Raw genomic sequence first — 26,043 nt, forward strand, 5'->3', positions numbered from 1 at the left:
CCAGAATCATAGCCCACTAAACTCAGATAAAAGGAATGAAGTTATTTAACTTTTGAAAGATTTACCAAATATATTGAGACATTAACCTACCAAATATTCAGCCCCTCAACCAGCTGAGCACTGAACTTACGGTTTCAGCTGTTCTGCTACTTTTTCTCCAGGAAGTGCAGATTTTTAAAGTTTGGCACATGATAGTACACAGACTCAGGTTTTTTGTCTTTTTTTTTTTTTTTTTTTAACTCAGTGATACAAAGGAAGTGGTTTTGTTGCTAGCAGGTACCTTGTTTGGGATATTAAGATAATGAAAGTTCATTACCACAGACAAACTGTGACTGCACCCCATCCAATCTGACCTCAAGCTTGAGTTACTGAATGAGGAGACATGCATTTATAGCAACACTCCCTAATCCTCCAATAAATCAAATTCACACACACCCGCCCAGCGCTGTTAGAAGAAAATGAACTTCTACAAAGATAGATTTGGAGGAAGAAACAAAAAAATCTTTCAGAAAGAGAGCTTTCAATGGTGCTGTATGCATGCAAATAAAAGGCCAGTTCAAACATTAATCACATTTAGTTTTTCTTTCTTCCAGCAGTTTCTGGTTACTTTTAACAATCATGTTTCCAAACAGGATGCATAGGGAGGGATATCGAGAGGCAAATTTACGTGGAGATAGGAAAGAGGACACATTGACTCCCACTTCTGCAAGGCCAGTCTCTCACCAAAAGATTATCTTCTTCTTCAGAAATAGAATATTTTAAACCAGTACAAGGAAATACAAAAACATCGGCACATGTGTTCATCACAGCAGCTGAATAACTGGCATGAATAACCACCAATCAAAGCCACTCCTAGATTTTGCAGGCACACCTATAGAAGGTCTTCCATACAGTCAGTACTTTTCTAGTTATTTAACAGTGCATTTAGCGCCTTGACATAGTGGGTGTGGTAAACACATCACAATCTCGCAGGATAACCTAGTCACCCTGCTAAGGACACTTTCTCTCTAACCTGAAATGTTCACTTTTCCTGATTAAAATGGGTGAAAATAATTTATGTTGGTGGTTACAGATTAAATAGTCTGGTGTACTTCAAAAGCCTGTTTATCTGTGATTTAAAACCAGTATCTTTTGATCAAAGAGATAAGCTGTCTCCGTGCTGTCTGGTGATCACTACTTTCCTAAGGCCTTTTCCCTGTTTAGCTAACTTCTTTTAGTTTTACTGAAGTATGAAAAGATGCAACTTTCAAATTTGTCCACGTAAATTTACATACAATTCTGCTAGGGTCTATCACACTGCATTGGAGATAGTGTTTCAGCAATTTAAGATTTAACAGCTGCTGCCAAGAACTGCAATTGGATAATCTCAAGACTGCTGTTGCTTTGAAGTTGCCAAGTCACAATAAAACCCACAGCTTCTTCCAAATGCTGCATTTGGGATTACTACCAGTTAATTGGAAGGGCTTTTGAAAATATTGAAAACACTAAAATGCATTTGTATTTGTCTGCTAAATTCAGCTTGAAACCTGCAGCAAAGTGAATCAAAACTATAATATTCTTAATGACAGCGTGCAGTAGAAAGGAAGAGACGAGAGTTTGACCTGACATCCTTTGGTGCTTGTTTATATCATTGGAGTAGAAAGAAACTCAGTGCTTGGCAGCCCACTTCCTGAAGGCAGAAAGAAATAACCTACATTTACTGCAAATTGTATTGAGATCATGAAGCTCTGATATCACAAGTCATTGATCCGGTCAAGTGTTAAAAGACAGATGTAAGATTTTCCCCCTTTCAGTTACAAATTCCAGCATAGAAGACAAGAAAACAACAATTTTCCTTGCTATCAGAATGTGTTACGTACTAAGGGAGGGAACCCTTGGATGACATTTTTCTTCCTTGAGAGAAATATCGATGTTATTTTTTCTGATAGCAACAAACAATTTGTTAAATATAAAATGCTGTAAGTGAGCTACTCAGAGGGCATCCACACTGATAAATATTTACTTGAAAATATCATCAGAGTTGAAACTTAATTGAAATGCTAAAGCTTTGTTTGCTTCCCCTGCTTCAGCACAGCTGAAACAACAGAACCAGTCAGACGACTTTTTTTTTGGTCAGGTATGTGCTGAATTACTGACAAAAAGCTTTGGGGTTCTTAGAAGAGCTGCAACACCCAAGGGATTTCTCCCAGCTCCAGACAGAATTACTTCATTTAACTATCTTGGGTGCTCTTTTTGTGATTGCCTTTCATGGGCTTGGACTGAATGCATATCTGTTTTGTGGGCAGACACAGAATTTAGTATGAAAACACTACTGGAACACCCTTTTCCAAAACATTAAAAGGTTTACAAATGAGAGTTTAAGGTGCTAATTTGTGAGTATAAAGGGACTAGGGTTTGTTTTTGCTGTAAACCTCCCCCTTCGCATAAATGAGGACTGTGGTGATAAAAAACGTGTTCTTTATACTCCACTCCCTGTTTTGTTTGTTTTCTGGATAAAATGAAATTTTTGAAATTCCGTGGTGGGTTGTAACATTTTGTAGAATCCTCCTGTTTACTAGCTTCATTTTTATAAGCCTTTAAAACTTTTTCTTTAAAGCTTTTTAGAGATGTCTAGAGTAGCTGTAATTACACAAGCACAGACTTCCATAAAGGACTTTTACACCTTTTCTGCCTAAGTGTGTTAATGTCAATAAGTGCCACTATCTCCATTTTACAGATGGAAAACTTCGACACAGATCCTCAAAAGCTGCCTAGGCATTTATCTTTCCATCTGCTTCCCCGCCTGTATGCTGTGATGGTTAGGCAAGCCTCCACTGAGCTCATCTGGGCAGAACCCATGGTTGGCACTTGACATCCTCCTGGCCTTACCTGACTCTTTCCTTGGGTCTAGGGGTTCCAGCTGGAAACGAGTTTGATGGACATGGTTGAAAGAGGTTTCAGTGTGTAAAGGAGAAAGAGCAATGCTTTAGAGTATCCTGAATACAGGTAGAGTACTTTTTCTTCCTGCTGATTCTTCACACTGCTATAGCTTACCTGTGTTACCTGAATTAAAACCAGCAACAGCTAATATATACTATACTACTATTCTTCTTTCACTCTGGTGTAAATGTAGATTTAGTTTCTCTGCTCCAATGCTTAAACGACTTAGTTATCTTAGCCTAAAGTAGTCCAAACTGGAGAAAGCTTATAGGTCAAGATTCAGGAAAATGAACTCTAAATAAATGAACTATTGCCAGTATTCCCAGACAAACTGATCTTCCAACTGAGATGAGGGGGAGTAGACATCTAAACTTCTGGGATGCTTGAAAAAACCCAGAGCTGATCAAGTTCCACAGTGTGGGAAAAATATATCACACTCTTGAGTGTATTGTATATCCTGGCTTCATGTTTTTAAGTTTTCCTTTTAGCTCTGTAATACTAGAAACATACATAAACAACACACAGGCACAAAAAAACAAACCAAGGAATAAAAAAGATGTCTCATCCCTGGCAGGCTTGCTTTAAATTAAATACAAAGAGCTTCATGACATGGTACAAAAATCATGAAAAGCATGACAACTTGAAAGATAGCAAAAATTTGCAACAGTAATGTGGGGCAAGGGGTGGGGAGGAGTACAGCATGACAGAGGTTGTTTTGGCTTCCATAGCAGTTACAGTGAGTAAGAAAATGAAGAAATAGGAGAAATACAACATTTTTTTAAAGAAATGTTATATCTGAACAGCGGACAAACTAAATGGACTGAAGAGCATGCCATGTTCCATAGACAATACTTTTTCAGAAAAGTTTCTGTAAGGCTTCCAGTACAGGTATCTCACCCCACTTTTCAGAAGGGAAGAGGAGAAAAATACAAATTATTACTTTTTGTGTGTCTGATAATACATAAAGATCCTCTTCTGTTTCATACAGAAAATGTGGTGATGCATACCAGGATGTGGGTGACTCAAAGGTTAGAGTTAATATTATGCAAAAGACACATGTAAGAGATGGGGAAATAAAATCTACCGAAAAGACGTAATAAAAAATTTCTGGAACTCTCGTTAGAAAACAAAACCAGACAAATATCCATGTTGTTGCCTATTTTTCCATAAGCTTTTTTTTCTGTACAGAGCTTTTTAAATAGCTGACAGCGTAATAACCACCATCATCAGAGTGTGTCTCTGATTGCTGTTCCATGAGTTCTCAGGTAAGGCTTTTCAAATAAAGCACAAGATAGGCATTGAGAGCGTCACAAGGCCATGCTCAGTACAGTACAAGACAGACCAGTAGACTCTGACCCTACAATATGACATGATAAACTGAGATCATTTAGGGACAAATGTAGCATCTTATTCCACATTTATTGCCACCAACTGCAATAAAGTAACTTGGCAAAATGATTAATGGCAGGGATAAAGGGCTTCTGTTGTGAAGTGCTGATCATATTAATGCCTAAGTGTTAGGCAGTGTCTAAAGAAAATGACAGCCACAAGACCTGGATAGCCAAAGGGCAGCAGAGGTGCGCAGAGGCAGGGGATGTGTCACCTGCCTTTCAGAAAAAAACTTGGTATATTGAGAACACTTAGTATCCAAAAAAATATATCTTTCATTCTCCTTATGAGATTTCCTCTCAGGGTATTCACACCTCATTCTGCAGATTTACAATCTTCTGTATTTAAAAATGAAACTACAAGATTAATGCTATTTTTGTGGTGTTTTTTCAAGAACTAACAGGTTGTGCTGGGGCATATCAGAAACTCAAGAGCAAATTTACAGAGACTGAGTTTCTAAACTTACATAGGAGACTGTGATATGTTTAGAAAGTGGAACAAGCGCCTTGCTGTTTTGGAGCATGGCTGTAGAAACCTACTAGCATTTTAAGATGCATAAATGTATTTGTTCTCTGTCTTGAAGCACTTAAGATTTCTGAAATGGTAGTGTAATGGTGGAAACTGTTGTTGTATTTTTGGCCAAAGCAAAACTGAAAACCAAACTATTTATTAGTGGGGTTTTCCCCCGTCCACCAATATACCAGGGAGATTATGGTGATATTATATAGTGTGCTGGAAGATTCTTGCAAGTAAAAAACCTAAAGGTAACGAGTAGGTGAAAAGAATCACCAATGCAAACACTAGACTGCAGAGAAAGATACTTCATCTTGGTAAGCAAAAGTAAACAAAAAAGCACAATTTCAGAGGGCTAAACTGTGCAATCTCAAGAAAAAATGGTGCGTTGGAACACCCTCTGAACACTGGTCCCAGAACAGGGAATTCTGTACTGTCTACCTGTGCCCTTCTCCTACCTTCTCTTTTCAAGCATTTCATTTGCCATTCTTAACAGAGTGCAAGGCAACCTGGAAAGAGCTCCTGCAAATCAATCCCCAAGCCAAATCCCACTGACAACCCTACACACCCTGTAGCACAGGGGTGAATTTCACTCCCAGTGCTGGAATAATCAAATAGTGTGGTGCAACCGGAGGCTGAAGAAAAATTAGAGCTTCTTCACAATATATAATTTGTCACTGGGGTCTCATGTGCTTTTGATGCCATGAAGACATACATGACAGAGGATAAGGAGGGTAGGTAGGCCTTAATGATTTTTCATATTTGAGAATGTCAGTTGTACCTTCTTTTCCCATGGTGGAAATCCATTATTAATATTTACAAGCAATTCTCTAGTAAGCAGGTAAAGGCTCACAATCAGAATCAAATTACTGTACTCCTGATGATACTTCATGAGATGAGCACTTTATTAGGAAACAAAAGCTTCCAGAGAGACTATTTAATGATAAGTACATCAGTTTCTTTAATACTCTAATGGTAATCGCTAGTGAGACAATTATTTTTCTTGCCCAATGATTTCCCCCCCCTAGTGAGAACTGTTGTACTCAATGCTTAGAGTGTAATATAATTATTCAGAGTTCATTAATAGGCAATATTACTTTTCCTTTCATTAAACCAGATTTGTGCATCTGTTTGAATAAGGATATGTAAGTCATCAACATGCAGTACATAGTTTTTAATTTTTTTTAAGGAAGGAACAATGCGAACCTGGCACTTACTGTTTGATGAATTGAGGAAACCTGACTCCTAGTTACAGCCTGCTGTTCATGGTAGTGTGAGCAAGTCCCCATCCCTCAGCACATCTGCTCCACTTCAGTTTCCCATGTGTCAGACAAGTACAATTCTTCCCCAGCTTTGTAGGAAGCTTTGGGAATTTAGCGAAGAATGACAGTAAATGACTTACACTCTTTTTAAACTTCTGTCAGGCAGTATTGAGGGCAATGAGCAATGATAAGTCATGAGAATATGGCCATAATGATGGGATAAGCCTGGTGCTCTGTAGTCCCATTGGCCTTTTGGTACCAAGGGGAGAAAAGCTACAGCAGTGACCATCATTTTGGAGTGCCTTTTGCCAGTGGCATTCCTTTCCACCTCAGCAGTTCCTTATGAATTTTCCTCAGCTGGACAAGCCCCTGTTACAAACACAGTGGTTAGCCTCCTGCATTGGATTTAGGTGGGTGGAAGTAATAATCAAACTTTTCTCCTTTGGCACACCAACTCCACTGTCAGCCATGCTCTCATTGGGTGATACTAACGAGAAGCAAGAGCTAAGTAAAGTGGTGTTCAAAAAGGCAATAGGCAAATCAAGAAAACACTGTCATGGATAATATCAGCACAATGTGCCTCTCACTGGGGCAGGAACAGAAAGAAACATCAGCTATATAGGTAATTTAAGGGAGCTGCTTCACCTTTAAGTACCAAAACAGCCTTCTCCCCTTGTCTGAGCTCTCCTTATGGCACTGTAGATTAGCATCAACTCCACTGTATGATTAAAGACAGCATGTATCACTTTTCCTAAAACCTTATAATTCTTCTTAAAGTAAATTTATTAATTCTGAATTCCTTTGATGCAATTTGGCCTGTTTGCCCAGTAATGCCCTAGTCTTACTTCAAGTTAAGCAATCAGAGTAGTGGGAAAAGCAGTTCTGATGCTGAGCAAGCAGACCAAGGCAAGTACTTTTACTGAATGTTCAATGTGGTGCCAGTAATTACTGCCAGTAATGAGGCAAAACAAGCTAACACATCCGTCTGCAGTTGTATCATAGTACCGCAGCACATAATACTGTTTGAGTTTCCCTTCTGTATGTTTTTGCATGCTAGGTGCTGATAAAGATCTTTTCCTCTAGTTTCATGTTTGCATGGTATTCTTGTGTAATGGCCAAACCTGTTTGGTTACAGATTCCTCTGTCTGTCCTGATTAATGTCCCCCTCTTTGGACCCCATGAGGGAATCTGGGAAGCTTTCGGTGCTTTTGAGGCCATTTGTTGCATTATCTGGGCTGTCATTCTCTATTTCAGCTATGGACTGCTCAAAATCCAGCGGCCTATGCCATGCATTGCTCGAGATTTTACTTAGCTTCTCTGTTCTCCAGAGCAACTGAATTGGTACTGAAATCAACTTTAGGAATAAACACTGTCATGAGAGTATAATGCAGATATCATAATATCCCTTCAGGCAAGAATTTCAAGTCCCGTTTCTGCAGGGAACCAAGAAGAGCACAGCTGTTACAAACTGTATGATTCTGGGCTTGTGAATTCCCTATGACCTTGTAGTAGTGAACAAGAAATCCGGAATGCTTGTCAATTTTTTAAATGAAGAGACATGTAGCACACAGTACCAACAGCAATGAAAAAAGCATAATGTGGAGGCATTCCACTCCCAGTGTGAGGCAACACAGTGGTAGCAAAGTGTCTCCTGGGGGACAAACTAACAACTAGAGTGGTTGGTTATTCATTAATTCCTATCAACCTTAAAAAAATAAGCTCACTGCAAAAATAGTTACACCTCTCCTGTGGAGTACTCTTACTTTAGCCTGAGGAACCTGCCTGCATGAGAACACTAGGCACAAAAAGGTGAATTAAATAAAGTTACTTTGATGTGACATTCCCATAGAGACTGTTGCTACAGCAACAAGACCTTTAGTTTCTCAAGTCACTTAAAAATAAATAATACTAGTGAAAACAGACTTTGCTTCCTAAGCCATTATGGAGTTTTCAAAAAAGAAAATTTCACCCAAGAAGGACTCGGGATGAGCGTTGCCGTACTCGCTGAAAACACATCCAGCAGGTGTACAGCACTGCAGTACCGTAATCACAACCTTTTTCCTGATCTTTATTCTGAGGCAGTTCATCATCCTTTTAATTAACAGCATATATTATGCCCTCCCCCCCCCCCCCCCCCCCCAAATACAGGAGAAGAAAACAATGCATGTGGCTACAATGTATTATTTTGAATGGGTAATAGAGAAAAGGGGGAGGGTGTGCATGTGAAAAATGAAAAGTATATTTATTACTGATGCTCACTATTAAATTTGACAGATAGCATTTGCCTCCAACCTTTCAAGCCAGAAGTGGAACAGATGTTCATGAAAAGCCGGTTAATTTCCTGCCATTTGTGAACTGATTAGAAACTGAAACATTAGCACACTGACACTTCTTTATTTTTAATCTTGCTCGTGTTTTGAAAGGAAAAGAAAAGAACCACCGGGAGCTAAGGTCTGGTTTTCAGATAGGAATGGGTGCACATTTTTGTTTCCTCTTTTAACCCAAACCCTCTCTGTTAAGGAAATAGAAAAAAGCAAAACTGACGCCACACAGCCAGTAGCAACTTGGTGTTGCAAACTGTTGTCTTCTGCATAGCTGATGCAGTGCTAGCGCAGCGAGTGAATGAGGAAGAAAGAGTAGCTGCTGCTTTCTCACACACCTATCTATTGTTACAGCTGCTAAGCAAATGAACAAAGGGTCTAAAGCTGTTTTCCAACACGGCTAGTAAACAGGCAGTTACGCTTGTACAGGTCATTGTCAGAAACTAAGTGTTCTGCCCTATAATGAGGAACAAGGAATGAGGAACTTTTCCAGTTTTAGTTTTCAGAAGTGCTGTTACTGAGCTGCATTCATAAGGGGCCAAACAGCCTCTGCTTTAATAGTTCCCAAAACAGAAATTCAGGCCCAAATGCAAATCTGGTAGAAGAAGGTTCAATTCCATTCAAAACTGAATGGTGTCTCCAGATCCAATTCAAGGACAACTCACTTTTGTCATAAATATTTATGTACTATTATTAATCCCAGTGGGAGAACTTTGGGCATGCATTATCAGTTATTTATATACCCTCTACCCCAAGAAAGCTGAGGCTTTTACTCCCTTGGGTCAGATGTAGCAAGTTACTCCAAAGTAAAGCTGGTCAGAAACTTTCTGACAAAGCGAGGGTTTGTTGGATAATCACAATTTGCTAAGGCTGAAACATGTTATTTAAAACATCCTGGGTTTTGATGAGCAGCCACCGAGGCTGGGGCAGGGTCCAGCCCAGCCATGCAGGCCAGGGCAGCTGCTGGGCCAGGCTGGCTTCCTTTTCCGCTCCGCCGCTGTTCTTGTCAATTCCCTGGCGGGCTGCGGAGCCCGGGGGGGGGGGCGGGGGGGGGCGGCTTGCAGCACATTTCTAAAACTTCATCGTCCCAGGACCCAGAGCAAGTTGAAAAACAAGCAAGCAAACAAAAAAAAAGAAAGAAAATCCTTGCAAAATGGAAACTTTTCAAGTCAGCTGTACTCAACAGCAGTTAAAACAAAATAAAACAAACCAAGATCTTGGTATTTGAAATCACAGTTCGAGGAAAATTGGTCAGGAAAGATTCTCCCCCAGGTCAGCACACTGGTCAATATTCTTTATCCTTTGCCTGTGTTATGCATACATCTACAACTGGAAAAGCACATGCTTTAAAGCATGTAACGTATACTTTGCTTATCTTTGCTTATCTGCAGTCTGAACAGTGCAACTCTGATCAAACAGGAGATTCAGCGAGCAGTAGATTTTGTCTGAGTGTGTGCATGCACGTGTGTGTGCGCACATGTGTGTGCATGAAGTCAGAGTACAAAAATCACAGAAATGCAATGCTGGCATACAGTGAGAGCTGTTGGAAATGTTTCATGTTTAAAGACAAAAGCTGATGTGTTCCCGATGAAAATTTTCTTGGCTCTGCAATTATTTCACCCAAGGTGCGCCTTTCTGTGTGCACCTGGAAAGGTATGTAATTATTTTTCTGACTGAGTTTCATGTTTTAGTAACAGGTGGTTGGACTAATCCTCAGAAAATAGCATGCAACACACAAAGCTTAACTCATTTTGAATACTGCTTTTACCATCTGAATCAGCACACGCCCAGCTTAAAGGTTATGAAACCTCTTGAGTGAAACTGTCCAAGTTACTTACCTCTCCCCTAATATACGAACAGTGAGGATGTTACACAAATATTCTCATCTGTGTTTTATCCTAAACCTTTAGGCCACACCTTCAGTTGGAATAAATAGGAGTAACTAAACTGGTATCAGCAAGACAATGCATATGCTTAAAATTAAAGGAATGTATTGCTAAACCCAGAGTTTTCATTATCTCACAGAATTTAGCCATCTTTCCAAAGATTTGCTAAAAAGTGTACAGTTCTCCTTTAAATTCCTTTCCTTACTCCACTTTCAAGTTTTCTTTACTCTTTAATTCCTTTCTTCTTCCTACTTCTACTACCACTCCTCTGCTTCCTCCCTCTACTGGGGGAGGGGAAAGGGAAGAATAAGTGCTTTGTTGTTACTCCCCTCCCCCAGCTTGTAAAGTTTTCTTCTCATATCCCACTGGAAAATAGCATTTCCCCAACCATTTTAATAAATACTGCAATTTTTAATTGACAATTAGATGTTTGAAAAAGAGAAGGGGAAAAAAATAGGCAGACTTTGTGGGGAGAAAGAATGCATCACTTTTTTTTGTTGTTGTTGTTGGACACGTGATGTGTAACTGCAGAGTGGGACTCTGCATCGCTCTGTCTACATTCGTGATCGTATCACTCCCACCAGTGAGAGTCGAGCAAACTGAACTAATTGAAAAGTGAGAGAAGCCACTCCCTCCAGCTACTGCAGCTCCATCTTCCTCAATTACTTGCTTTTGAGGCCTTTTAGGGTTTTGCTTCTCTATTCTCTATTCTACAGGAATTTCCTATTCCCAGCTATTTCAGTCCCTTCCCCTGCCCTTCCACTTTATGAAGTGATCAGCTGTTAAACAATTCCCACTGACAGGAAGTGCCATTACTGCACTTGAACACTTAATGTTCCAGACACGGAGGAAATGCAGGGCAGTCTGCACCAGCCTCCCTGCCTACTCAAAGACCATCCTAATATCAGTTTAAAATTCCAAGCAGTCTCTTCTGTATCATCTGCTTATTCCTCTTTCAGCCTTAACTACACTCCAAAAGCCAGTCAATTGTTTGAAAGGGGCAATTTGTTGTCTCAAATAAGGTCAACTGCATAATGAATAATTTCACATAAATCATAAATGTGTTAAATTAAATCACTATTGAAGACCCTGGAAAAAGAGCATAAGTCACCAATTTTAGAATCATACAAATCTAACCAGTCAAAGGAACTCTGAACTGACAGGGAGGGGATCATTAGAAAACAAACAAACAAACAAACAACAAAACAGACTTAATTTGCACAACTGTTGTAATCTTTACAGAGAGCCTTCTATCTAAAAAAAACCCTTACTCCTTTCAATTAAAAAAAGTTTATTACATTGCTGACTATATTTTAATGTTGCTGTATGAACTCACTTTGATTTTAAAAAATTCCCCCTTCTCCCCCCACAATATCCATCAGTTTATAGGGTTCTATTGGCAACTCAGGGAACAGAAAAATAACTAGGCTTTTGGGTAAATTACTTAAAAAAAAAAGAAGAAAGAAAAAAGATGATGGCAGAAAGGTTGAATACATGTAATTTGCTAAAATTATGACTAAGGGAGGATATGATAAGAGCCTAAAATATTTAACGTGTGTAAACATTAAAGACTGTCATGAAACAGTGTGGGCTGAAATGAAATTAGACTGAATACCAACACAGTCTCCTAGACTATGGAATATTTTGCTAACAGGAGTGGTGTTTGAATCACTTAAAACTAGACTGGACAAGGAACTGGAGAACATACTACATGGTTAGAGACACAGCTACATCAAAGCGTGATTTTCAGTCTATGAGTCACCGTGACAGCTGTGCCCCGCTGGGAAAATGCAGATCACAAAGCTCAGGATGAAGCACATGAGAGTCAGAGACAAAGCTTTCTCTGTCAAGGGGAGCTGGCTACGCAGCGGTCTTCAATGAAGAGATCAGGCAAATCCGGAGTCTGAGCATCTTTAGGCCATGCTGCAAAACTACCTCCCTCAATAAGTCTCTCCACTAGGAGACAACCATAATACTGATAGTTTCTTCTACTCTGAAAGTGCAACCACGCACTAAAACAAAGTAAAGAAGAAAGAAAAGCCAAACATACCACCAGATCTTATCCCAGAAGAACTTTGATTCTGAAACAGAAATGAGATGACAAATGCTCCATGAAGTCCACCACAGACACTCCTTCTGTGCAGTGGTGCCCACATACTGACCTCTGAATAAAGCGCCTTAATCCAAAAGAAGAGTTATTCCAGGAAAATTATTAAATACAGGTTTTCTAATAGTTGATTTTCTCATATAAGTAACCTCATAGGGCCATAGCACAAAAGAATCCTGAAATTACAGGGAAGTGGACCATTTGCACAATCTTCTTTCATTTTTTATTTTAAAATAGCAATTTTAAAATTGCACATACAGTCTACCCAGTAAAAGCTGCTGTTTAAAATCATGGTATTGAATGAAGATGAACTCAGGCCTATACTGATTGACACTCAGAGTCTACATGTATGTCACAAAATTGAAGTTTCCCAGCATAGTTTTATTATATTTATGTTGTATAAGTCCCTCCTAGTCATCAAAGCCTCACATAAGCAGTGAAGTGTGTTGCGATCATTTGTGAGGTTTATATACTTCAGGTAACTCTCTCTGTTTGAATGATAAAAATGAAGGCAACTGTTCCAAACAGGCTCCACAAAACGAAAAGCTGTAACAACAGAAATCCTCTTTCTTCATCCAAAATAACTGCAGCTGGCAATTACCCATGACTAATTTTGTAATGATGAAATTCACTTTCATCTGAAAGCAAATGGGAATTTGGAAACAGACAGTGGTCGTTCTCATTGTCTTACTTGGACAGAGTTACTCCTGGTGCACTTCCAGGAAAGCCCACCCTGCTGTAACGGTGTTGAACATGGCCATTTAACAGGCATGGATTTGTGCAAATAATACTGCTGTGTACTAGCAAATTCGCCTAAATATTAGGAACATTTATGTCATACACTGTAGTTTTAAGTGGTTCTGTTCTAATCTAATTATAACAAAGTTCATTTACCCCTCCCCCACTTCCCAGATACACCTCAAACTAGAAAATAAAACTACAGTTCTGCAGAAAGTTTGACTTGGCTTTGGGTTGAGAGATACTGAATTACTGGATTTATTCCAAATGTTGAAACGTCTCACATTTTTAAACTTGAAAACTCCTGTGTTTTTCTTTTTAGAATAGATAGCACTGTAGTCTAAACTATAGCATAAATAGACAAAACCAAATACCATGTTTTTCTCCTAAAATTAGTTTAAATGTAACCTTGTCAAACCTTTCTGGTTTTGACCTGAACAGAATTCTGGTTACATTGATGTGATTTCATAAAGCACTTTAACTCCAAGAGTTCTGCGTATAATCAGCTCCTGATTTACTGTGGGTGAATTATCCAATTTGCAGGTTAAACCAGACTCCGCCATCTCCAGAAACACCCCTTGCTGCTGAGTAAGTGACACAGAGTACACGCTACACTGCCTGCCCTTTTTCACTGTTTGGTAATTTATAGGTTTTTAAAACAGGAATTGAATGTATATTATTCTTATAACCTGACATCTATTCTGTATGATGGGTTTTGCTTTATGTGCATGTCTCCTCCCTACCCCTTAAACCCCCTTAATCTCCAAAGGTAACTGAAAGTGAACTACGATTTTGTCAAATGCCTGTGAGTTTGCTGACAGACTGCTTGAACATTCGCTTATTTTCTCAAGTATTTTCTTACTAAACATACCTTTATAAAAAAAGTCTTTTATTAGCAGACACAGAGTTAGTTTAGCGACTTCTGTTTTTTATGTGATCTTATCTTGTGGTCTTACATTTTCATTTAAACCCATGTTAAATGATGGGGCTGAGATTATTAAAAGAAGCGTTATGTAGGCTACAGGAAACTAATGTGGGATCCTTTTAAATCTCTTCCTCAACCATCATTCATTTGTCCTACTTTTTCTTTTTTTGGTTCAATTACTAGCAGACAATAATGCTGGGGCCATAACAGCACGTCCACCTCAATGGAAAGGTACTATTTTTGTATGGTCTGACAGGCCTGTTCCTGTGTTCCTTTGCACAAACAGTTGCATGTCTGATTTAAATTATGTTAGTGCATGCAATTAGTGCTGGTGTGGCAATACATAGCCACTTGAGCATGTAGGTGCACAGTCTTTACATTAAATCCTCAAACTGCCTTTCTACAGGGAGATGAAGACAGTGGCCCATGTCAATACATCAAATAAACAACCGTCCAGCTTCAAAGTTTTGATGTAGCTTTTAAACCAAAGATGCATAAAGCATTATCAAAGAAATGAAGCAAGGTGTATATATGCAAAGAAAGATTTGTGCATCTTTGTTCTCCAGAACACTGAGGAAAAGCAGCTCCATCATGAGTACTAATGCAAAACACATATTGGGTCGAACAGTCAGAAGGAAAAGTGTTCTTGGGGTGATTCTCAAAAGCTGGGGTTTTATTTGCATAATAGAGCAGATAATTTGCAAGACCTGCCATCTCTTATTTCTGTCATCAAAGAGGAAACAGAAATAACAGAATGTGACTTGTGGCTAACCATGTGACAAAAAACTGAACAACATGAACCTCCTCCTGGACTGTCTACGGAAAAATCACAGGACACAGTTTGTTTGCACAAGCTATTTGATGAATCATTCTGAACAAATAAACTTGAATCAGGTGATTTAAAATCAAAAAAGGGTTAAATTAGATTATTGATGATGACTGTGATCAAATCTGTAAGTAGCTTATTTTATCTAATTCCAAAAAATATTACTTTTTATCTAAACAGATTACCCAATGCCTAAGTTTAAAGCATTTAAGTATTTCATGATAAAGTGAGCCACAGTAAGCAATATTTTGAGTGAAGAAGAAGAAAGTTTTGAGCCTCTTGCAGCAGTTCCAGTTTGGGTCATTTTATTCAACCTAGTATAGTCTATATAGAATAAAATAGTATTTTATTCAACCTATTCTGCTCATTCCAAAACCAAACCTGGCTCTCACTGACATGATAAATGGCACTTGCCCTACTCCAGATGCTGTCAGTCTTTTTTTCTTTTAAAGCACACTAATATTCAAACATCTTCTGTGTGGAAACAAATTCAGCAGTTTCTCTTTCTATAACTATCTCTGACATAGATAGCACCAACGGCTTCTGCACAAACAGGCAGGAGCTTTCAGATAGGTTATCAGTCACTGCACACAGGCTGGGTATAGATCCCCAAATCTTCCTGGACATATCAGGTTCCAGAATTAGGGTTTCTGGATCAATTCTATTGTCACTTGGTAGGCTTTGAAGAAGGAACTGCTGTTCCTGCTTCACAGAATAAATAATCCTGCAAAATATTGATCATTCAGTTCCAATAAAGCACTCCGTACCTTGCAAACTATATTCTTAGCTGTATTTGGTAGATTGTTCTTCTTTCAGTACTCTTTCTCCCTCTCTCTCTCCAGAGTTTTATTGACAAGCCTAAAATAAGGGATTTCTCAGAGCACAGACATGCTCTTTCTAAGAACACAGATATCTCTTAAGAAAATCTGCACCAAGATGTTCAAAAAGCATTGCTGCACGTGGGAAGTTGCATTTCACAAGCCTCTCACGACACTGCCTCTGTTATGCATGCCAATAAAACCAGGGCATAGGCCCTCGGAGGTAAGCACTGTATTTATTTGGCCTTTAAGCTTTGATAGAGTATTAGCTGCTGTGTGATCTTTATTAGAAGCAAGGAAACACTATGTAGTTTGTCAGGCAGTGGCAGATGTGAAGTAGTGTGTGTGGTTGTTTTTTTACTCCTAGCAAGTTCTGACAGCCCTGCAAACAAACACTTGACCATATACTGTCTATCAGTGTACAATGTGCATTTGATTGGCGCTTTTTATTTCAAGCTTTCATTCACTATAGTGGAGTTACGGTCAAAAAAGAACTATCTGAAAATAGGCCCTTCCTCGCTATGCTTCTTAATGTCTTATTAATAACAACTTTTATTGTATTTGCGTGTACTGTGCAGGTACATGGACACTGAGAGGGAAACGTATAAACAAGATTTGTGCTGGTTGCCCAGATTGACCCTGGTGACACTCCCTCTTTTATATAATAAATCAATACCTCCCTGTGGAGGAAAAGCTGGAAGTAGCTTATCACTGAATTTCAAACGACAGGCAGATCTCCGTCCCTACTCAGCTGCTCATTGCTGCCATCTCAGAATTTGCTGGCAAGCTGCTTTTTATGGCTGCCTTTGGCTCATCTGGCCTGAAATCAATAAATTTGAACACAAATGCAAGGAGGTTTCTGCCAACTTGGCTCCTTTTGCCGGCAGAGGGCTTTAGGACCATCCCATAAGCACCCTTGCCCCCAGTCTGAGCAGGGGGCAGCAACTCTTTAGCCTCAGCTGGGTGAACGCGTGCATCTGTGGCTCTTGCACATGGGTACACGTCGTCTTGCAGTGGCAGTGGGAGCCTACATCCATCCTGGGCACTGCTCCATATTCCCTGCGTACCCTGAAAGCTCAGAACTCCAGCCTGTACCACCTCTTCCCTTTCAAGAGGATGACTGATTTACAGGAATGGCACTACTGATTTGCTTGACAGAAATGCAACAGGAAAACCTAAGCTGGTAATCCCACCCTTCCCTATGCCAGGCAAAACTGAGAAATTACTTTTTCTCCGTCTCTTTCCAGACTGTGTTAAAGAATAGAAATAAAAATCCTTTTGGCTCTGGTAACTAGACCTTTGCCCATCATAGGATTCAAATGCATGGAGAGTCAGAAATATATACTAAACTTTCCAGGGATGTAAACACAGAAGCTGTAGACATAAAGACCTTAAATTACATTTAGGGTATTTTCCTGTTATCTAAGTATCTGACCCCTTGCAATAGCTTGTGTTTTAACCTGCGAGTTGCAATTAAGGGGTAAACTGCTAGTTGCTTCAGCCACCAGGCTTAAATACTTGTTCTTATCACCAAAGAAATCTCAGCGTAGTGATGTGCCTGTCAGAACCGACTAAAGAACCTGAACATTTGCCTCATTTACACAAAAATTTGATCTGGATCCATGACTCATATCTGCCTGAACCAGAAAGCTGACACTGAATACCGGGAACTTCAGACACCAAGTTGAAGAGGAACCATCCTTAATCTTTGAAGGAGAGTTCAGAATACACTTTTTTCCGTTATTAAACTGAAATACATATTAGTCAGTTTTAGAAGAGTTTCACCATTTTCAGTCTCGGGAAATATCATAGTTCCTAAGAGCTGCAGCCACAAACTAGAACCCCATTGTGTGAACTATTGTACAAAAAGACGGAGATACTTTACAAATGTATAATTTATAATGGAAGTAGGAAATTAAGATTTTTCCTTTATGCTGAAAGGGCATAACTGATAATGCACACTCTGTACCGGTCCTGCTGAGTGTGCTTTTTAAACCCATATGAATTTGCACTAGAAATAATACTGGAAATACTGGCAAATTATTTCTCAGCTTCATCTTAGGGCAGGGACCATGAATCCTTTGGACCGGTGCAGACTGCAGGGTAAGAATGTTTCCTTTTAAAAGCGACTGCGCAGCGGCTATTCTGCTGAGGTTACATAGATGACAAGTTAAGGATTCCAGTTGTCCCAGTATATGCAAGGCTTTCTCGTTAATAACTCAGCTGTCTGTCCAAGCTCAGCCTATTGTGACAGGTATGGCTGCACTCCCATTTTACTCATGCAGTCATGATTGCATACAGTATTTAATTAATTATGTACATAACTAGGCAATTATATATCTCACAAAGTACTTATACAGTTATGTGACTTATATTTGAACTGAAAGCACAGAACCAACTGTGCAACTGTATATACACTTGTGACAGATGTAAATCACAAATCGGTTGTCTTTGCTTAACCGTGTGCAGTTGTCAGCCATTAACCCTATTTATGTTTTGTACCAGACATGCTTCAGTTTATTAGGTAACAGCTTTCCCAATTGGATGGCAGTGTTAGAAGGGAAAGGTTTACAGTAAGAGATTTCATAGGTCTCAAGCAGAAAATTGAAAGCTGCTTTCTGAGAAGGATATGGTGAGAATAAACAGCGTAGTTTTTCTTCAAAGCAATGTGGTAAAGTACACAGGTAAGCATGTTTCCTCTCCAACAGCCATCTGGCCCAGCACAGGCTTTGTCCCTCTCTTGTCATTAGCATTGTTTTTATTTCATTCTTAATACAACAAGGCAGCAAGAGAAGAACAATAACACATTCACAATAGCACAAAAAGTGACTTCCGTGTTATGGTCTCGACCAAATCTCTCTTGACCTTTTTGTTTCTTCTGCATTTGAAAGACAAAGAGAGAATGGAGTGGGGAATATGTCTTTTCATATACATAAGGCACTTATTCTCATTTATCCTCTCTCTTTTTAATTTAAAAGCACTTCTGTGGTGCTTGCTTAACATTCATGTCACACTGTGCATAGATACATAGGCACATTATTATTTTTTTCTGTCCTTAAGTACATTACTTTTTGCAAGGCAGCAGCTGAAGAAGTCAGAGCACTCTCATTTCCCCTTTATCATCGCCCCTCTTCCCTTCAGTGACACTTCTTCACTTTTGTCTGCCCCACTTCCAGTCACAAACCCCGTATCACCTTTTAATCGGTGGGATCCCAGAAAAGGTACCAAATGAAACCCCAGCTCCAGTGATACCCTGAACAGTGCTGAGCAGGAGCTCTCCTGAGCCTGATAATAAGAATTAAACCATAGAGTGACATTGACTTATTCTTTGTGAAGTAGGGTAGGATTAACAGGAAACCTGAACAGAGATTACTGGACACATCATCCAGTTTGATCTGTAAATCCTGAAAAAAATAATCAAAGAGTAAACAGAGGAAGAAGCAGGGAGGTTTGGAGGTGCGCCCTGTTGTCCTGTGCTCAGGGCCATACTATGGTGAGGATAAGCCACCATTTCGCTGAGGCTGCAGGAGCATTATTTACCCAGAGCACCGCTGTGAAGAAACTATTCCAAAAACATTTTGGAGGACCCTTTCATTAGCCTCCCTCCATGATCAGAAAGATCCTGCTAAAGAAAACAGATGACTTGGAGTTCACCGAAATGATGACCCCCAGTGTCTTCTCCTGCGGTGACATCCCCATCCCTGGCACACGAGCACCCACAGGCACTGCTCTCCCCACTCTGATCGCTGTGTAAATTTTGATCATGGAGGTTTGGGGTTTTGGTTTGGGCTGGTTTTTTTGTTTGTTTGTTGGGTTGGTTTTTTTTTTGGTTGTTTGGGTTTTTTTTGTCTCCAGGTTTCTATGAATGGGACGACAGGAAAAAAAAAAAAAAAAAAGAACACAACTCTAAGTGCAACTGCTTGAATAGTTTTAGCGGCTGAACCGTCCGGGAAACTAAGTCCCAGTGCCCTCTGCTGGCATCGGGGAGGAAGGTGTGGTGGGGAGCACGGGTGGGGAGGGGAGGGGTGGCAGAAAGAGGAGGGAAGTGTTATTAAGCAATAGTAAAAGGAAACTGTGTCAATAAAGTGGGTATGGCCTGAAAACTATAATCGCATAGCAAAGCTATTAAATTGTTGGCAGGCTGGGTTGTTAGTGTAATGTGCAGTACATGCCAAAAAGCATATTGCTGGTATGAAACCAGGAATAAGCCAGGATGTTGAAACAACTTCTGTTTTGGGGGTGGGGAAGGGGAGATAACGAAACTCTCTTTAATATAAGGCAATATCTGTACTTTTGATACAGAAGATCACTTATTTTTAAAAACTTTTTAAAATCATTATTTTTGGCTTTTAAATTTCACATTGGAAAAAATTAGTAAGGGAGGTAAGGAAGAAAACTTTTGATTATCTAGTACTTAATGTCTTTATTTTAAGCTGAGAAAAGCAGTTGCGCAACAATGACATTACCACATGAATCTGGTCCTGGAAGAAATTATATCATGTGTGCTTATGGGAACTTAATCCATGAGGTCCCAGGAATGCTGGGATTGTATGTGTGTACATGCACGCACGCACACACACACTGACAGAACAGTTCATGGAAAATCTGTTTCAGACAGTCATTTTTGGATAGAACAACTCATTCTTGCCCTGTTAGGAAAGCAGATTGTACAATTTTATTGGTACCACTGCGCTGACATTTAGTGAATTTGCAAGATCAAGAAGTACTTCGTAATACACAATTGTAGGTCAGTAATCCACAGGATCTTATCAACTGCCTCAGTATAAGTTAAAACAAACCTAACATTACAGACAAACAGATTAACTGCAGTAGAACAGCAGGACTATGTAAGAAAAGAGAGTTTAACAGAAATTCAAGCAACAAACTTTGATAAACTAGTCGTTAAAAATATATATAATACTGGGAAAGTACTTTTCAATTTGTGTAATAACAGCAGCAACTTTTTTTTTCAGATTTACTGAAGAGGCTATGTCAAGAATGGGGAGTCACACAGAATTCACAAGACACAAAGGCGCTGGGGAAGTGAAGCCCATAACAGGAGAGCTGGACGGAGATGGGATTCAGCTGCTGCATGAGGAAGCAACTTGGGGAAGTGACAATTTTGTCTGTTTTTCTGCCAGGAAGACAGGGGAGGAGTCTACTCTGTACAGTCTGAATAGAACTGGAAAGGACTGCAATCACTCACTGGAAGATTGATGTGACGACTGCAAATCTGTGTACAGCGTCCTTTTCCCCCCTGCTATGTCCAGCACCAGTTTCAGAAATGTCATATCCTAAGTTATTCAGTAAGTAGCTGCAGTATTTATCACACCTGGAGAGGACGAACACCACTGAAGATTTGCAGCATTGCATCTATTCTGTTCTCTGTGATTCTACTAAATCCAGCTTAGGTAATCCTAATGTATACCCATTTAATTACAGTAAAAGCAATTCAATTTCTGTCATCTAAATTAACCTAGCGCATGTTGAAACCTACTAGAAATGGTGACAAGACCTTTTTTCTTAAAAAAACATGTATTATACACTTGTTACACTAGAACTTGAGGTGAGGATCACATAGAGATCCCGGTAACCACCACCAGATCAACCACACAGTATCAGCCTAAAAAAAGCTTAAAATCTCAGTCACCTTTCTGATATAAAAATAAATCAATACAAAAATTTTCCTGCTAGCCAGTTAGGTTAGGGTCTTTTTCCGTACGAAACACATGTTGATATTTGATTACTCCCTTTAATAGTGTCCATCTGTGGAAAAGGCTGCAGTGCCAATACATATGCATGAAAGCAATAATCTTATTTTCAATACCAAGGATTGTTTTATCTGCTTCATCTTTAATATTCCACTGATGAGAACAGGTTGTGCATATGGTTCTGCAGCAGCTTGTTTGCAGTCCATTTCATTGTGAACACCTCCCTTTTCACACCTTCCCTTCCCCACCTGAGCTGATTCTTTATACAATGCAGCAACATTAGCTTTTATATAGTGTTCATCATCTGGCCCAAGCCTAAACCTCCTTGTGGGCAGGATATTAAATCATAAACAGCTCAGGACTAGTTCTGATAATGAAGGTTAAATATTCTACCAAATGCAACAGAAAAAAAAAAAAGAAAAAAAAAAGAAAAGAAAGAGACTCTTCTCTTACCTAAGTGTGGTCATATCTCACTTGAACAATGACCACGTGTGAATCAGGGTTATGGTGAGGCTGTAAACATGGTCCCCTGGAGACAGTTACCAAACCTGTCTTGTGGAGAAGCATCTGAGGTGTAATATACACTGGGAAAAGTGAAATTAAACACATGTATGAAACACATGTATGTAGCTATCTTTTTATGTGTTCCAGGCTCTTCCCAGAAGAATATGCAGGGTTTGTCTGTGTATGGTTCAGGGTCTTCCACATGCCATAGAAGTCCCACCCCATGTTCTGCGAGCTCTCACAAGCAGACAAGGATAAGCAAGCCTCACAGTCCCATTTTGCCCCCTTTAGGAGTGGTGGTGTATAAGGTCTCCATCTGTCTCACGTAGTGCTTCGAGGAGGCTGTAAGGAAAACAGCGATCAGCAGGGAAAGGCCCTAAGGGTGGCCTCTGTTGCACTCGCCACACTGCAGACTCCCCTACTCTGTTGGGCAGTGCTCCCTGTATCTCTGGCTTTAATGTAAGGAAGCCAGATTGCATCTGTGAAGTACAAATAAGTGTAGGAACAATAATGCATCATCTTACTGGACGTGTCTATTTTGAAGTTGGACATTGCATTAATTTGCAAAAATTGACCTTTCCAGACAGAGAAGACTTTTTTTTTCCCCTCTATAGACAGTTAACAACAAGATCCAAATTCAAACTAACAACTGGAAAAAGATCTCGCTTTAAATATCTGAGATGTTTGTTGGTGATAACAACTGGATTAGTCACATTAGTTTTAATTGTCTCAGATTGCAAATTGAGATCTGTCACAAGTACTTCAATACTTCAGGTTCTCTTGTTGGTAGGGCAGACATCAATTAAATGTATTGAGGAAGTCAGATATTTTAAAAAGTGCTTAGATAAATGTGATCAATGTGAATGGAGCCTGACAATAATTTTTTGATCCTGAAAACAAAAAATATTCCCAAGAAACAGATAGTAAGTTGTCCCCAAACTTAAAAATCCAGTTCCAAACTAACATCATATTTTTCAGCTTTTATAGAAACTAGCGCTACAGTCTCATGAAGAATCAACTTGGGGGAGTAAACTCAAAATAAATGGGGAGATTGAAAGCAGGCTAATAATATCAGTTTGGGGTAACCTTTACAATATCTCACTGCCAAAGAATCAGCATTCATAAAAGGTTAAGTTCTTTGAGAACTTACAAGCCGAATACCCCAAAATTGAAGCATGCATAATCATTAGTTGCTTAGGAAATTCTTGGCAAATGTGTGTACATAAGAACAAAGATACATCTGTGAACAAAAAGCTTAAGGAACACTTTCTGTAAAACCCTAAATACTATTTCCATCCTAGAATATAGACATTTACAAGTAATTCTGCCAGTAACCAGTAGTAATTTTAGTACAATGTTTGTTTCCAAGTACTTGAAAGCACCTACTCTTGTGTAATGGACTAGGAATAGTAACTACCGTCTTTACCCTGTCTATAGCAATTACTTTTTTTTTTTTTTTCCCCTTGAAGCTAGAAAAAACAGGCACAGACTTGATGGAAACAGAGTAAATTTTTCTGAATTCTTCCACTTTCACCATATGGTTCAGTTTCAGTTCTCTCCAAGCTAGAACAATATGCTTTACAGGAGACAAGATGATAAATGCTTAATTTTGGGTTCAGTTAAAACAAACAACTTTCTCTAAAAGCACATGCTTTGTTTCAAAGTGACATTTGTTAAAAGCCTTAGTGTCCATATTATATTACATCACTGCAGGTCAGCTATCATGACTGACATGGTGACATGGAACAATGAAAGAAGGCAGATTTGCCTTAACCCTCACCACACCACATCTCCTGTATGGTCTGAACACACCACAGACTTTAGGTTCCTTTCATGCTGTTTCTAAACCTCTTTGCAACAATCAAGATAGAGTACAAATGTAACATATGTAGAGATTTTTGCTTATTGAGAACGAAAAAAATACCCAAACACCCCCACCCCACCCCCGATTAACCCAAGAAACAGTACTTCATGCTGTCTGGCACAGGCAGGCTTTCTAATGCTGTTGTGCCAAGATCCACCATCACTCTTTCACACCAAGATACTCAATACAATCCCTGCTTGGGTCTCTCAGAGAGGCTTTGAAGTGACATATCCTCTACTTGAAAGAACACCAGCACATTTTACAGGGAAAGGCATCTTTAAAAAGCAAGCTTGTTTTTTCTGTGATGAAAATTCTAAATTTACATTGTAGCATTACCATTCACCTTTAAATAAATATTGATGGATGTAGAAGTTGCTTATGTTTTCAGGGTTGAAGTTAGGTGGCTAAATCCACATTTAGGCTTCTAACCAAAAGGTAGGAGAGTGTATTGCTTCACTGGGTTACAGGTGTGAAACTTCCCAAAGGTCGGGTTTTAATGAGGGCTTGAGCCAAGGCATTACCACAGCAATTCTAGACAAACCATACTACAAACTCCACAGAAAGCTAAACCCAGAAAAGTTTATCATGGACTCATGCCTTCTTGGAGGCCATAAATGGACTCCATGTGAAAGGCTAAGCACATACTCCAGACTGAAAAGACAGCAAAGCAATCCCACAACTGGCCTCTGCCTGAGGGATAGTTCAGCAACGCAAAGCTCCTACCTGGTCCTGTCCAAAGCTCCTACCTGGTCCTGGCCGAACCCGGCCTTTCTTCTAGTAGCTAATGTGTTAGTGCTCTCTTGCTTCCCAATTCCTTTCAAAGGAGCTTACCTTCTCAGCAGCTCATATATGAAAACCAACTGGGCTGACTCACCCCACTGCAGTAATTAACCCTCGCTAGGTCTCTGTGGGACCTGCAGACCCCACTGCAACAGCAGATTGATGCAGACAAAACTCTAGGTTTTACTTGTCAGTTTTACTGGCAGGATCGTGTGGAGGCGAGAGGGTGGGAGAAGAGAGCCAAAAATGATTTTCAAGTATAGTCACAACATTGATAAAAGCCTTAGCATGGATTTAGTCACACTGGAATTAAATTTATGTAGCTCATGTCTCTGGCAAGGGTGCTCTGCTAACACAGTTGAAAGCACTTAGCTGCAATCACCAAAATGCTGCTGGTGTTCACCCTTAGTGGGTTCTCTGGCTACAGGGAATTGTTTCTGTAACGTTTTAGACCAGGTTCTGCGCCATGATTGGGGATCTGAATATAGGTACAGCCATTTTTTGGTCAATAAATACATGCTATTAAGGTTTTGTAGCCTTGATTACTGAATTCAATGAAGGGTGCCTGCTAATTGGTGCTGCAGACATTTAAGAGGTTACTGTCTCCACCTACTTGCTCTCCTATTCTTCTGGCAGCTGAAGGAGAGGACACCTTTCAGTCATCTCAGGTCACACCCAAGGATTTCAGTTTACAGAGATAAATATCCAACGCTGTGAAATACTTTAGCTGATGAGCTAGCACAGGTTTACTTCTGCAAATCTCCTATAGTACTGCCAGTGAGAATCACCAGGCTTTCGGCACTCACCAGGTATCTATTTATCTAGATATTTATATGAACCTGATCCCCTCAGCAATGAAGCATGATACCCGTAACAGGGTATCAACTCCAGAGTGGTGGTAACAAGCACTTATGTTCATATATTTAATAGAAAGAGTGTAAACTATGCAGAGATAGGAATTTATGGTCTCCTATACAGAGGCTGAGTGAGAAGGCTTTGTTTGAGAAGGAACAGATAGAGGATCAGAAGCAGGCAGCAGGAGATCTGCAAGCTAAACTCTTGCTGTTCCTATAAGCCTCTCACACTGCCCTGTTAACCCACACTCCCTCCCAGCCCACACAGGTGGAGGCTGAAGCCAGCTGCTGGCAAAATCCCACACTTTCTTCCAAATGGTCTGTTTGTGCTTTTGAAGGGAGACTCTTCCTGAATGCAGCACTCTGTGACAACCTGCCTGCAGAGGAATCGTGACAGCAGTGTTTTGATTTGGGCCTTCTAAAGTGAATGAGTGATAGGAAGATTTTCAGTTCTACCAAGCAGACATATGTTCTTATTTCTATCATTCTTTTGCTTATCAGAAGTTATATAATCTATTTGTGTAGGAACAGGACATTTGATGATTATATGCTTTTCCAATACTGTGAATCGGTGGTAAAAAGAAAAAAAGATTGTTTCGGAGGCAAGCTCGATTTTACAAGCAAAT

At 39.6% G+C, this 26,043-nt stretch overlaps 1 long non-coding RNA gene across 1 annotated transcript in view; it reads left to right on the plus strand.

The window, feature by feature from the left end:
• Nucleotides 1-21,221, plus strand: part of LOC308070753 — a 41,017-nt gene extending 19,796 nt beyond the window's left edge. The window contains exons 1-3 of the long non-coding RNA XR_013930840.1: nucleotides 1-15,013; nucleotides 15,729-19,696; nucleotides 20,678-21,221. The exon at nucleotides 1-15,013 is cut by the window's left edge and continues 19,796 nt beyond it. This is a non-coding gene — a long non-coding RNA (uncharacterized lncRNA). The remainder of the gene's footprint in view (nucleotides 15,014-15,728; nucleotides 19,697-20,677) is intronic.
• Nucleotides 21,222-26,043: the final 4,822 nt, after the last annotated feature.

This window comes from Falco punctatus (assembly GCF_963210335.1).
Source record: "Falco punctatus genome assembly, chromosome: 10".
Taxonomy (NCBI): Eukaryota; Metazoa; Chordata; class Aves; order Falconiformes; family Falconidae; genus Falco; species Falco punctatus.